This window comes from Hevea brasiliensis, chromosome 4 (assembly GCF_030052815.1).
Source record: "Hevea brasiliensis isolate MT/VB/25A 57/8 chromosome 4, ASM3005281v1, whole genome shotgun sequence".
NCBI lineage: Eukaryota > Viridiplantae > Streptophyta > Magnoliopsida > Malpighiales > Euphorbiaceae > Hevea > Hevea brasiliensis.
The window spans coordinates 112,958,009-112,969,632 of record NC_079496.1 but is presented as its reverse complement, the minus strand read 5'-3'; the positions used below and the strand labels follow the sequence as shown (position 1 = coordinate 112,969,632).

Genomic DNA, 11,624 nt, shown 5'->3' with positions numbered 1-11,624 from the left:
GGCCCATAGGTTGGGTCGTGACAAATGTGGTATTAGAGCTTAGGCTCCAGATTCATAGGGAATATATATCTAAAGTGTTGGAAAGAGTCTAATAGGAGTCACATGCAGAAAATAGAGTCCTCATTCGTCCTTGCATTGTCATTTTTGCTTCTAGTTTCTGCTTTATATAATTGTGTATAAATATGAGTCTATAGATCTGTGTAACATACCGTTTTGAATTTTTGTGGGCTAATGCTGTTGAATTTCAGGAAAATGTGTAGAAGCAGAAGAGTTGCCACTGCACCAGAATGGGATATACCAGACGAGGTGTCAGCACAGGATGAGGCGCCTGCCCTAAGGAGGCGGGGCAGGAAACCTAGAGCTACTCAAGTAGAAGAGCAGCTGCCACCAGTTCAGGAACAGTCTTTTATGGCCCAGGGTCCCATGGACCCAATGGCAGCTACACTAGCCGGATTGCAAAGAACCATCGATATGATGGCATAATATATGGTCCACCCTCCCCAACAGTAGTAGCGCACCGCACCAAGAGGGGAACCTTATAAACAAATAATTAATTTTAAAAAGTTGGTGCCTGGTACTTATGATGTGTCAAATGATGCATATCAGTTTTTAGACTCGTGCAAACAGGCAGGGATGGAGTTGCAGTTGACTGACAGGAGATTGGTAGAGTGTGTATAGCATGTATTGGGGCCAGTGCCAAGACAGTGGATGACAGACTACGTACTACCTCGTATTGAGGGATTATCATGGACTCAGTTTGTGGAACTGTTCATCAACAGGTTTGTGCTAGAAAGCTTCAGAGATTAAAAGTAGTGGGCCTTTGAGGCCTTAAGGCAGAATGGCAAATCCGTAGATGAATATGCTACAGAATTTTTGGAACTGAGTAGATATGCCCCCACAGTAGTGGCTATAGAAAGTATGAAGGTAAAGAGGTTTCTAAAGGGGCTAGACAGAAGGTATGCAAACCTGGCCATGATGTCTAATCAGTCTTTTGATATAGTAGTTGATCGAGCCCGACAAATTGAGATTAGCTATACAGGAGATGACAATGAAAGGGCAAAGAAGAATAAAGCAGAAGGTTCTTCAGGTGTTCCCTACATGAGTACCACGGATAGCGGAGGCCAAAGTCACTACAGAGGTAGGGGTAGAAACAACAAGAATGGTGGTTTTAAACACAAATCTTGAGAATTCATACCAAGGTATGGATCCAGCAGTGGTCACAGTTCTGGTTACAGCAGTTCTGGGTCTGGTTCAGGATCCTCCTTGGCACCTTGCACGCAATGTGGAAGAGAACATTTAGGACCTTGTATGATGGGTTCAGGAGTATGTTTCTGGTGTGGCTAGCAGGGTCACTTTGCTAGAGAATGTCCAGTGTTCAGCAAGCTACAGATGGGGTCACAGGGTTCTGTTGCAACTGTTCCTCGTCAATTGTATCCTAGTGCTTCCAGTATGGCAGGCAGTCAGTTCAGTGGCCAACAGGGCCGAGGATAAGGAGGACATGGATTTGGAGGCAGGTCAGGGGGTAGAAGTCAATTTCAGGGTTCTGCAATGCAGGGTAGGGGTTAAGCTTGGGTTTTCACCTTGACCCACCAGGATGCTCAGGCTTCCAATGTAGTTGTTGCAGGTATTCTTCTAGTCTGTTCCTATGAGGTTCATGTTTTGATAGATCCGGGTGCTACACACTCATTTGTCTCCCCTGTTTTTGCCATGAGATTGGGTAGGAACCCTACAACTTTAGAATGCCCCTTGTCTGTAGCTACCCCACTTAGTGATAACATAGATGTGGATATGATTTTTTCGGGTAACCCAATGGTAGTGGATGGAAGAATCCTCCCAGCAGACTTGGTTCCTTTACCGGTAATAGATTTTGATGTAATTTTGGAAATAGATTGGCTGGCAACTCATTATTCCACTTTTTACACTGCAGGAACTGTAACATCCTCACTTTAGCTAGTCCGTACAGTCTACTGTTCCGGCGAACAATGTCGGCCTGGGCAGCTAGAATGTTTGAAATTATAATTAGACTAGAGTGGGGAGTTATAAAGAAACCAAATAATGCTCATAAAAATCAAGGAAAATTTTTAGGAATGAAATGCACTAAGGTTAAACGAGCCGAAACCCCAGTGATGAGTAACCTGAAGGGGAAGTGACGGTGAAGGCCGTTAACAACCCTAGACCCGTGGAAAACTTCCTGAAATAATTTTTGGGGCCTCAGGGAAGGATTATTGGGGTTCCAATGACAATAAAATGTTAAGAAAACACAAGGAAAATTTAATCAATCGGTACCCACAATTTTGGCTCGTTAAGCCAAACAGAGGGCATTTTGGTCATTTCGTCTTCAGAGATGATTTTTTACCAACTTTTCCATTTATGTAAATAAATTATATGACATAAAATATGAACAAATATTGATGAAAAATTATTTAAAAATGAATAGGAAAAGAAAGAAAAGAAAAATGGAAGTAAATTAGCTTTATTACATAAGCATTATGTAAGCATGAGGTAATAAAAATTTTTAGCCAATCAAAAATCAATAAATACATTCATAATACATAAAAAAGAGGAAAAAGAAAGTCAAAATTTGGAAACAACTATCTGCTCTCCTTCTTTCCTTCTTTGCCGCACCATAGCTCCACCATGGTCGAGCTTACCAAAGCTTGATTTCTTTGGTTTTTACCCAACTAAAGCCTAAGTTCCCAACACAAAAACTTACTCTTTCATCTTGGTGAATATTTTGTGAGCAAAAAGAAGTGTAAAAAAAGAACTCTTGCAAGGTTGAAATTCACTCCATTAGAGGTTAGTGACTAAACTTGATTTTTATCTTTCAATTCATGTTGAAGGAGTGGTATTTGATGCAAATTTACAAGAAAATTGAGTAAACATCATGTGTATGTCTTGCTTAAAATTCCAGCAGCCTCGAACTTAGTTGAGTTTTGAAGATTTCTTAGAATTAAAATGATATTGTGGCTGCCCTTAACACTAATATATTGATTAGGAAGGTGAAGCGCAAGTAATGCAACAATCTAGAATGGTGGAGCTAGGGTTTAGTACCCAAATTGAGACTTTGTTCATGTATTTGGTGAAAGAGAGTTTTAATAGTCAATTACTGACCATTGGGCTGTGTATGAATAAGAAACGAAGTGGTTTGTTTAGTGGGAATTGAAATTAGTGTGGCTGCCCTTGGTGACCTATAGGACATGGCATGAGTCTAGCAGGTTTGGGCAGCAATAACTGGAGTTGTAGAGGTTCAATTGGTGCAAGGCCAATTGGACATGAAACTAGACACATAATGGCACAACTTTGGTGAAGAAACCATGCCCATAAAACCAAACCAAGTTGACCTAAAGATTGCCCTAATCCGGGTGACCTGCATTCTGTATGGGCAAAATGAACAAATGAACAATATTTATTCATTTGGTCATAACTCAGTGTAGAAAGGTCCAATTGACCTGAAATTTTACCAGCAAATAGTTGAGACATATAACTACAACTTTCATGAAGAAACCTAACCCAAATTTTGACCATAACATGTTCAAAAGGTGACCTGCAGTCACTGCACAAAACACTGTAGATTTGGTCAGTCCAGAAAATCTGGGAAGTTGGCAATCCGGCCAGTCATGGTATTTAGGCCATAACTTGAGCTAAAAAACTCCAAATGGAGTGATTCAAAAAAAAAATATAACTATACACAATAAGGAACAACTTTCATGTTGACAACTTTTCCAAATTCCCACTGCAAAAATGACTAATGGAACAGTAAACACAAAGCTTGAAATCTGAAAATTTTGAACAATTAACATTAAGCTTGGAAATAGTATTGGCAACCAATACCAATAATTTTAGAATGTAAAATGTGGCATGTTGGGAATATTATAACCAAAGTACCTATTGTCCATGCAAAAGTCAACATTTTTGTTGACTAATAAAATGAATAGTAACACATACACTTGAATTTCAAGAATTATATAATTTAAGAGTGTAGCATGCCCTAGTACACCTAGCAAGATTAGTTTGGATAGGTTGGCATGCCAATAGAGTTCTGTTAGCAGTACTGCATATGGCTTCATGCCATTCTGTGTTTTATGGCCTCACGTGCCATTCTGTGATAAAATAGCCTTTGGCTATGTTTATGGAGTTATTATACTTGAATTTTATCCCTGATAATTATTATAGCTTATTAGCTGTTCTGTTGCACACCGGGAGACACAATGTGACCGATGGTATGATGGTCCGAGGTACTTAGCACCCAGTGCCAGTTTACCCATTTATCCAGTCCAGTTGACTAGTAGGGGTTACTCGGGCAATGATAATGAATCTTACAAAATTTTAATTGAATAATACTGCAATAAATGCCAGAAATTAAGTCTACCTAAAATGTAAACATACTGTAGACCCTTATTTCGTGATGAGTATGTGCATTGAGGCCGTGGGAAACCCGATGATGAAAAATTATATGACTGTAAGATGTAATTGGAGGCATGGAGCTGAATTATTAATTCTGTGACATGATCTTGAAAAAATAAAAATAATAATAAACTTTTGGAGAAATTAATTTAATTAAATTTAAATAAAATTTTATTTTGTATAAATTTAATATGGGTAGTTCTTAAATGGATCTAATTAAGTTTAATTGGGCTCCATGGGCCTAAGAAAGCCTAGTTAGGAATTTTAAATGGGACCTATTTAATTATTTTCTAAAAATTAAAATAACAAAATATCTCTCTCCTCCTTGGCCCCACTCTCTTCCTCACTCCCTATTGGTGTCACCCTCTTTCCCTCTCTTTCTATTGGTTGGAACACCTCACCCATATTCCAGTCTCATCCAAATTCATCAATCCTAGTCATTTAAGTTATCTGAACTTTATCACACTAGGACTCCAAACCCTACCACACCTCTTCCTCACTCCCTATTGGTGCCTTCCATTTTTTCCTGTCTTCTTATTGGTTGAAACACCTCATCCATATCCCAGTCTTATTCGAATTCTGCAATCGTAGTTGTTTAAGTCATCTAAACATTATCACACTAGGACTCCAAACCCTACCACACCTCTTCCTCACTCCTTATTGGTGCCTTCCATTTTTTCCTGTCTTCCTATTGGTTGAAATACCTCACCCATATCCCAGTCTTATTCGAATTCTACAATCGTAGTTGTTTAAGTCATCTAAACTTTATCACCCTAAGACTCCAAACTCTATCACACCTCTCTCCTAAAACGCTATAAATACCCTACTAGAGAAGGGAAGAAGGGGATGATGGGAGGAAAGAGGAAGAGAAAATTCAGAGCTATAAGAAATTTAGAGATATTTAAGACTCTTTGAGTTCTTCCATATTATTTTTTTTTCTTCAAAAAGATTTTCATACAAGATTTTTGGAAGGTCAGTTTTTATTATTTTCTTTTCAAGATCTATGCCACACAATATTTTAATTCTATGCTCTTTGTCTTCAATTTATTTTATATGTTCATATAGATCATGTAATCATGTTTAATTTGAGGGGATACACAACTCTGCACATGTTTAGTTTCTGTCTCTCGTACTTTTATTATTTTTCTTTATTTTCTTTATTTTTTATTACAAACAAAATTGGTAAGTAGCCCTAAGGTAAGTACCAAAGAGGGCATTTGCGCGGAGCTTATATGGAGCTAAACGGGAGTAAGCCAGGGATATCATTGCCATACTAGAAGAGAAGACCCTTTTTTAAGGGTAGCTTGCCCCAATGGCAACTGCATTTACCAACAGGTAAGTAACTCTAAACTTATCGAATAACCATTGGCATGAAATTGTAGTAATAATAGAACTTTTATTTGGTAAATTAAAATTAACCTTATTTTTAATTTAACTGACTTTTGCATGTAATTAATTTAAATAAATACTTTGTAAATTAAAATTAATCTTGTTTGTAAATTAAACTAACATTGGCATGTAAATAAATTTAATTTAATATTTGGTAATTGTAAAATAAATTTGCATGTTAAAAATCTTTATTAGGTTGTGATTGTATTACACATGTACATAATTAACTTAGTTCAATTATCTTTAGGGTAACTTGGTGAAAATTAATTAATTAGATTAAATAGAAACATAGGGTTATTTGAAATTGAATTTGTTTGTAAATTAAATTCTCAATAATAAATTAATTTTAGTCATCTGGTAAATATCATTTAAATAATTAGCAACCCCATAGATAGAAATTACTTGTGCATGAAAATTGTGTGTAAACAACAACCCTTGTGTGAATTACTTGCATGTGTAGGATTACAATTGCATTTTTTTAGGATAAAGTTTAATAAAGGAATAATAAACAAGACTTCTAGAAACATTAGTAGAGGACTGGCACTCGAATCAACGAGGTTAGACCAGGCGTAAGGGGTGCCTAACACCTTCCCCTTACGTACCCACTATCCCGAACCTAGACATTGGGCTATGGTAATGACGGTTGTGGAAACTCTGCAAGGAGTAAGTTGCCATCCATGACCCTCGAAAGAAACATCAATATGTCCGGTTATTACCCGTGGCGACTCCTGTCTATCTATGCCTTCGTGGCATAAATCCTTAGTACCGTGGTAGTGTTATGGGAAGACGGTACTTACCAGTGGTTTGATTCTATTAGGATTGTATGAAGTGCATGTCTAGGAAATGCTGTCTAAGGAGGTGGTATTTAAGTGAGACCATTGTGACTCCACCATCTTTCCTGGGCATTACCTAGTGCATTTTATATAATTCCAATGGATGATATTTCGCCTCACGCCCCCACCCCCACACATACATTCTGCATATTTATGTTATTTTAGTTATTTTATTTTATATTGTCACCACTAAGCAGAATTGCTTAGCGCGTCGCTTTTGCTACGCGTAGGTACTGGAGACATAGCTGGGGAGTCCAGCAGACCTCATACTGGGTGAGCTTTCAGATCTGCACACAGAGTCCAGAGTCACTTCACATTTGCAGTGCATTGGTAGGACATTAGGCTATTTTTGGTCTTTTGTATTTGTAAACTTTTGTTATGTATATTTTAAACTCATGTAATTATGCTTTTGATGTAATTATTTATAAACCATGTTCAGTAATAATTTGAGTTTTTCTTATGAAATTGAGTATGATATGAATGACTTGAATTTTTGAAATATTGATGTCATTTGAGAAAATGTGGAAAGATGTTAGTGGTTGACTGAGACTGAAATTTTGATTATATTGGAAGTGTTTTTAACAGATTCAGAAGAACTGTTTTTCCAATTTACAGCCGGCACTCTGCCAAATTTTCTATAAAAGTTGCAAAAAACTCAGATTAATAAAAAATTGTGAATAAATGAATTAAAAAGGGTAAATTGTAATAGAAATATGAATTGTGCTCCGGCGCACTGTGTGGCATAACTTGCTCGGCTACACTGTAGACGGGTAAGGGGTGTCACAGGAACAAAAAGTTATATTTCCACATACCTGGTGTGGAAGAGTTTAGCTTTGATGGTGGCAGGAGCATGGCTCCATATAATTTGGCGTCAGCAATTAGTGCTAGAAAAATGTTGAGGCATAGATGTCAAGGGTATTTGGCATTGGTGAGAGATACATCTGTAGAAGGTGTTAAGATGAAAAATGTTCTTGTTGTCAGAGAATTCATGAATGTCTTCCCTGAGGAGCTTCCAGGGTTGCCACCCGGAAGGGAAATAGAGTTCTGCATTGAAGTTGTGCCAAGTACAAATCCCATATGTTCAAGCATGCCCATGCATCATTTATAAATATGTATCTATGTAGTTAAACACTAGGCACTTTTTCTATTGCATTCATAATTGATGAAGTGCCATGGATATTGTTTGTGGTAATTTGGAGCAGTGTGCATGCATTGGAGTGCGTGTGGTATGGTATTGGATATGGACAGGACGAGTAGACACGGCTTGAGAGACACTCGCTGGGACCCCGCATTTGGTCTATTAAGCGAAAGTTCGGCTTGAGAGACACTCGCTGGCAGAGGTTGGTTTAAGAGAGCTGTATAGGGGATTAGCTCCCATATATGTACTGTTTGAACAGTGCTGGGTGTGTGAGTGCTCCAAATTACCTTTTTGCTGCCATGATGTGGTTTGTATGAAAATTAATGATGATTTTGCATTTCCATTCCTTAGGATGCATTAGCTTTAGTTAGCTATAGAAATTGTGATTAAAATTAGTATTTTGCTCTCTTAGTCGAATGCTCACTCCTGTTCATCTATTTTTCCAGGCTACAGGAGGATTATTTATTTTGGCTAACCTGCTCTTCTTCTTCGTAGGTCCATTAATAGTATTTAATGTATTTTGTCCAATTGAGTTAAAATTTAGACTCCGCATGTGTTAGAAGTACTTATTTTTATTTTGGGCCTGTATTATAAAAGTTATGTTGGACCTATAAAATTATTAACTGTATGTATGGCTAGATTGGATGAGGGAGCTGAGCTCCCATTGGATTTTTGATATTATGAGCATGTGGAGGGTGAGCTGAGCTCTCCAATTTATTTTATATTGTGTTTACAGGTCAGGCGAGTCAAAAACTCCCCGTTGAATGGTTTATTTTATGCCTGGACTCTGTCCGATTGAATTCTTGAAATTGGGCCTAAATGGGCCTTAGGATTGGATTGAGGAATAGTTAGGCTTACTACGGGTCTCGGGGGCTTTAGGCTGGCTCAAGTCCTAGTGCCGGTCCAGCCCATAGGTTGGGTCATGACATAGCCATTCAAAATCTAATCAAATAGTTAAAGCTCAGTGAAAATTGTCAACATAGTAGTAAAAAGGTTAAAGTTCAGTTAGAAGATCAAAATGAAGAAGTTATGACCGAAAAGTAGTCCAGGTATCACATGGCTCGGACCAACCAAACTGGGCTATTGAATACTCGACTTGGTTAGTCCGAGCAAATACAAGCAAGACATATTAGTGATAAGAATTCGAATAAGCCGAACATTAACTTGAGTATCGATAGTTCCAATTAACAATCAAGGTAGATTCAAAAATTTTGAAGCAGCAATTGAGTATCCAAAATTCTCACAGATAACTATAATGGCTTTTTAGCTCATGGTTTATAAATATGAGAATTAGGTATTATTTAGTATATTTATTTTGTCAAAATTACTATTGAAACTTTTCATTATTCAACTTTCTATTCTCTACTAAATCTCTAATTTAAGCGTCGAAATAGCTAACTAATAGGTCGCCAACCTCACTCTTTACACTTTTTTTTTTGTGTTACAAGCTGATTTGACATTCTAGCTTCGGAAACTCATATATTGAAAAAAAAACATAAAAAAATATAGTTAGGCTATAAAATTTTTTAAAGGTGTTTTATAAAAAATTATTAAATATATAATGAAAAATAAATAATTCTAATATTTTATTCTATTTATTACCATAATAAAATGATATAAATTATTTTTTGAAAATATCAATAATTAAAAAATAATTATATATATTTCTAAGAATGTGTACAAGAATTTGAGGGGTTGGGGCCAAGGCTGACCTTTTTCCCCCTCTCCACTCTACTAGACTAGCATTCCTTTTAGATGCGAGCACTATGTTAAGCATTACACCTCCGGTGACCGCTGCCTCTCCGACTGTGAGGTTATAGCTTCCCATTTACTTACATTCGTTAAGACTATGAAATGCAGGCGATGGGAAAGAGGCTTGGGTCTTCGATATTGAAGAGACTGCTCTCCGATCTCCCCTACTGTGCGCTTCAGTGATTCGGGTACGTGAAAGAATTCTAACTGTTGATCTATGCCGAATTTGATTAGATGATTTGTCGTGCTCTGGAATTAGACCAGTTGAAATTAGACACCTAGAAGGCTTGTGTGTGTGAGAAGCAGTATAATTCTAGGAGCTATTCAGCTAGCTCTCATGCACCAATCAACCTCCTATAATTTTAGGATTTTGGTAGAACAATTTACTCTTTAGATTATTGATAGATAGTAACATCTTTTCACAAAAGTTGGAATCTTTTCTCAGTTTCCTCCCGTGACTGCCCAGTGCTTCAGTGTCTAGAAACTTATCTAGCTAGCAGTTGCTGTTTTGCAATCTGCCAATCGCCCCAACCTGTCACTAGCATTGGACCCCATTATTAAGACACAGCAATCTTCATTTTGGCACATACTTGCATAGATTTTAATTTGGTTAATGTCCAATGTCACTTCTAATATGATCCATTAAACGATTTTTCAGTAATTTTACCAGGAAAAGAAACGCCCTTATGACTATTCGTTTGCTGCACTTGTCATAAAAAAAAATGCTTAGAGATTCATAATCATAATGTCAGACGAAAACAATCATTGTGAGCTAGCCTAGCATGTCATGGATTTGGCTTGACAGGCTCTTTTCCTATTAACATTCTTGAAAAGGGATGCTATGTTAGTTGCATTTTTTGGATTTGGGTGTATGACAATTGGATCGTACCTCTATGATTATAATTGCTTTTGGGATTCCCTGTTGCGATTTGGCCTCTAACGCTTTGTCTTCAAGTCAATTGCTTCCTGCTGGCGTAACTGTTTATGTGCATGACAACCTAACTTTAGCAATATTTGTTCATGAGTTCTGTTGTGTAACGTTTGTTTTATTAATATAAAGCACTCATGTCTTTTATGAACTTCCAAGCGAGACGATTATGCTTGAAGAGAAATTAGGTGAACATTTTTCAACTTGCTGCCGCACAATATATCCATCAATCTTGGCAAAATACTTGAGAACTTGACATAGGCTGCCGAACCATAAATGCAAGGCAAGAACCTTTTCCTGTTTTTCTAGATAAAATTAATTTCAAAGCTGTCTCGATTGATATAAATGCATATACCCTTTTTTGGTTGATCCAAGTTACACATAGTATCTTGTTTTGCATATAGATCAGAGCCCTTTGGCCTTCGATGAAGCATCTCTCGACAAATGGGTTGATTTAGCTGAAGCACCTGCTTTACCAGCAAGTATGAATTTGTGCAAGGAAACAAGGCAGTCGGGATTTACAATTATTTTATTAGCTGGGCGGGGTGAATATCAAAGGAATTGAATGTCACAGGGATAATCTTCTATTTGCAGGACACAGCAATTGGGAAATTTGAGTTATGTGATGTAACGTGAATTATTGTGATAAATCTCACACCATTATTTGAAGATAAAGACATGTGAGAGAAGTCATTTTCACTTAGCTGTAACATCGAAGCTTTTTTCAATGTACCTATTCCATCTTTATACAATATACATATTTGTTAAAGTACGTTGTAAGTTGAACATTGGGGTAAAGATCAAAGTATGGTGTATGATACAGGGAAGCTCCGGATCATGGCAAGTCTGCTACTCTTTACAAATGTCAGAAAAGATTGGAGTTGATAAATGAAGGCTATAGAATACATGGGGACTCTGGAGATCAGTGGAGTGAATTATTGGGGTTTGCATTGGCAGAGAAATCCTTTAAACTCCCAAATCCAATGTATTACATTCTGTATAAAAACAGAGCAATTCTGTAATTTGTTGATACTGTTGTTTATTCTTTGCTTAATATTCAACTTCCACGGCATTGTTGTTCCACTACTACACTACAGTGACATTGTTGTAACTTTGCGCTTGACGATAATTTTCTATCAAATTGGGGGTGCCCAGCAAGGCTCATATTGTGTGCACAGAA

General features: G+C 37.1%; 1 pseudogene; it reads left to right on the top strand.

The window, feature by feature from the left end:
• Window positions 1-8,820: 8,820 nt before the first annotated feature.
• Window positions 8,821-11,527, top strand: LOC110646540 (acid phosphatase 1-like; annotated as a pseudogene).
• Window positions 11,528-11,624: the final 97 nt, after the last annotated feature.